General features: G+C 48.0%; 1 pseudogene; it reads right to left on the reverse strand.

The window, feature by feature from the left end:
* Positions 1-1,310: 1,310 nt before the first annotated feature.
* Positions 1,311-3,067, reverse strand: LOC111751492 (translation machinery-associated protein 7-like; annotated as a pseudogene).
* Between the last annotated feature and the right edge of the window lie 263 nt (positions 3,068-3,330).

Consider the following 3,330-nt stretch of genomic DNA (forward strand, 5'->3'; position numbering starts at 1 on the left):
GCCTCATCCTGAGTTATCCAAGGGCTTATTTAAACAGGTAATACATGCCCCAGCCCAAAGTGTGCACTAGTTTCCCTTCCTGTACAGCTGCCACCTCCATTCAAGGAGGCCTGAGCTGTGCCTGGAGAGGGCCTGCTACCTGGCTGTGTGATTAAGGTCATGCTTCTTAAGCTCTGGGCTCAGCTGCCTCACCTGCGAGGAGTCTATTTTTCTCACTGACCATAGGATAGAAGTGGGTGGTTGCTTGCTTGGCATGCTGGCCTTCATCCTTCTTCTCACAACACAGGAGGAGTATCTAACCCAGTCTGGGGTGGGAAAAAAGTCATTGCCGTCAAGATGATTCCAATGCATAGTGACCCTATAGGACAGAGTAGAACTGCCCCATAGGGTTTCCAAGGCTGTAAATCTTTACAGGAGCAGACTGGCACACCTTTCTCCTGCAGAGCAGCTGGTGGGTTCAAACTACTGACCTTTCAGTTAGCAACCAAGTACTTAACCACTGTGCCACCAGGGCTTTTTGCCTCATGGTCACATGATGGCTGCTGCACCTCCAGACATCACACCCAAGTGAAGAGAAGGAGAAAGGGTCATTGGGTGAGACTATTCCCAGGAGACCCCTTCTTATATCCCATTGGTTATAATCATGCCCTTGCCAAACCCAGCTGAAAGGAAGGCTGGGAAGTGAAGGACAGGACCTGGCCTAGACTATTTGTAATCCTTCAGGCTATGCTGCCACAAAATTAGGCTTCTGTTATGAGGAAGAAGGGGGAGGAGAGTCGATTTAGGCATGGCCATTAACATGTCTGCAAGGAAGTATTGGACAGGTGTCAATCAATTTAGCGGGGGTAAGGGGTAAGGCAGTGAGCATTGTAGGTTCTCCTGGTCTAGTCCATTCCAGAAAAGGGGTGCACTGTGAGCCAGGCTGCCCTCTTGGCTGATGATCTACTGCAGGACTCCTGGAAACCTTGATTTATGGTAAGATACCAAGGCCCAGAGAGCTTGAATGACCTACTCAACATGTCTCTAAGAGTTGGCACTGTCAGGCCTCAGGCCCACTGTACACCCCCAGAGTAATGCACTTGGTTTATATTCACTTGGGCAGGTCCTGGCAAGTCATTTTTAGCTCCTTAGGGATTCTCAGGGTTAGGTCTATTGCCCACTAGTTGTCTGAGCGAGGTAGGGTAGGGAGGGCAAGAGCTCTGGGCTGGAGTGGGGAGCCCAGTGTAGCTCCCTGTCCTGGTTCTCTAGACGAGAAAAACCACTGAAGCATATATAAATGTATGTAGAGAGAAATTTACTTCAAGGAAATGGCTCATATAATTGTGAGAAAATGGCTCACGCAATCGTGGGGACTGGCAAGACCCAAATTCGTGGGTCAGGCGGCTGGCAGAAGGCATCTGGCAAGCTGAAGGCTTCTGCTCATTCATGTGATTGCAGGGGCTGGCAAATCCAAAACCTGCAGGTCAGGTGGCAGACTGAAGGCTTCTGGTGCCCCGAGAACTGGAGGTCAAGCAACAAGAATAGTGTGGGATCAAAAGAGAGGGAGCCAAATTCTTATAAAAAGACTAGACATAGTGGTCTGACTGAGACTAGAATGACCCTGGAGGTCATGGCCCCCAGACTTTCTGTTAGCCCAAGACAGGAACCATTCCCAAAGCCAACTCTTCAGACAGGGATTGGACTGGACTATGGGATAGACAATGATACTGGGGAAGAATGAGCTTCTTGGCACAAGTAGACACATGAGACTATGTGGGCAGCTCCTGTCTGAAAGGGAGATGAGAGAGTAGAGGGAGTCAGAAGCTGGCTGAATGGACAAGATGAAAGAGAGCGGAGGGAAAGAGTGTGCTGTCTCATTAGGGGTACAGCAATTAGGAGTGTACAGCAACGTGTTTATAAATTTTTGTATGAGAGTCTGACTTGATCTGTAAACTTTCACTTAAAGCACAATAAAAATAAAAATTAAAAAAAAGAGAGGGAGCTTTGCCAGAACAACCATTTATGTCCCGGAGGCAGGCTCCACCCCCAAGGAAACTCCTTTTTCAACTGGTTAGCTGCTCACATCAGATCACAAAGTAAAAGGTGATTATACAGTGTCCTCCAAACCACAGAGAATCATAGTCTAACTGAGTTGATACATAGCATTAACCATGACACTCCCTGTAGGTTCTGCAGCAGACCTCTGATGTCACACTGCTTCTCCAGGCTCAGCTGCTCCATCAGCAGCGTGAGCAGAAGGCCCTGATGAATTCCAAAGTCCCCGTCCAGGCCAGGCATCTGTGAACTTCAGCATTCTTTCATCGTCTCCTCCAAGTTGCATGTCTCATCCACGAAACATGTGCTTTCTACTGCACTTAAATCTAGGATTAAAAAAAAAAAAAAGTCATTTAATTAACTAATGACTTTTTTCAAACGAGTTGGTTTAGTTCCGGAGGTCCAGAATTGAGGGCCTAACAACGACCGAGGAGCAGACTTGGGAAGGATTCTGGTCTGGGTTTACTCCGACCTTACAGCCAAGATAGGAACAGCTGTGTGAGAAGAACTGAAGATTTATGATTGCTTGTGTGATTTCGTCTCTTTCACAAAAGTGTATTCTTAAGTGTACAATAGGCTCCTAGACAACACTTCATTGTAATGATAGGTGGCAACAGATGTTATAACAGGGAATTCAGGTGTTTAAACAACAGTAGAATCAAGGTTGCCATCACCTGGTCACAAAGAACAGCTTATTTTTTGCCTGATTTCTTAATTCCACCTGTGGCCAGGGGGCCCTTCCCGTCAGCCTTCTCCTTAGCTGTGTGAGTTTCTTCTGCGCTTCTTTTTGTTTCTGCTTGAAAGCCTTATCTTCCTTGTGCATTTCCTTGGCCTGGTTCGCTGTTTCAGGGGCTTCTTCTTGCCACCTTCGTGACTGGACATGGCACCTGCCACCCCTTCCCCGGACCCTGCCACCAGAAGTGGAGCTCAAAAACGGTCATCTTAATAACGGGGCCACAACGGCTGTGATTTACTTGTTGCTATATCCCAGCCTTTCTCTGAGGATTGGCTAGCAGGCAGGTAGAGCAGCGAGTCTGTGGACCTGCCCTGCTAGAATCATTGCCCTGAAGCCATAATCAGACTTGCCTGATGGTAATCTTACCTGGTACTCGTATGGATATACCACTTGCCATGGAGTTGATTCAGCCTCTGGGAGGTACAGGAGCCCTGGTGGTGCAGTGGTTAAGCACTTGGCTGCTAACTGGAAGGTCAGTGGTTCAAATCCACCACATCTGGAGAAAGATGTGGCAGTCTGCTTCTGTAAAGATTCCAGCCTTGGAAACCCTAGGGGGCAGT

The sequence above is a fragment of the Loxodonta africana genome, chromosome 3, assembly GCF_030014295.1.
Source record: "Loxodonta africana isolate mLoxAfr1 chromosome 3, mLoxAfr1.hap2, whole genome shotgun sequence".
NCBI lineage: Eukaryota > Metazoa > Chordata > Mammalia > Proboscidea > Elephantidae > Loxodonta > Loxodonta africana.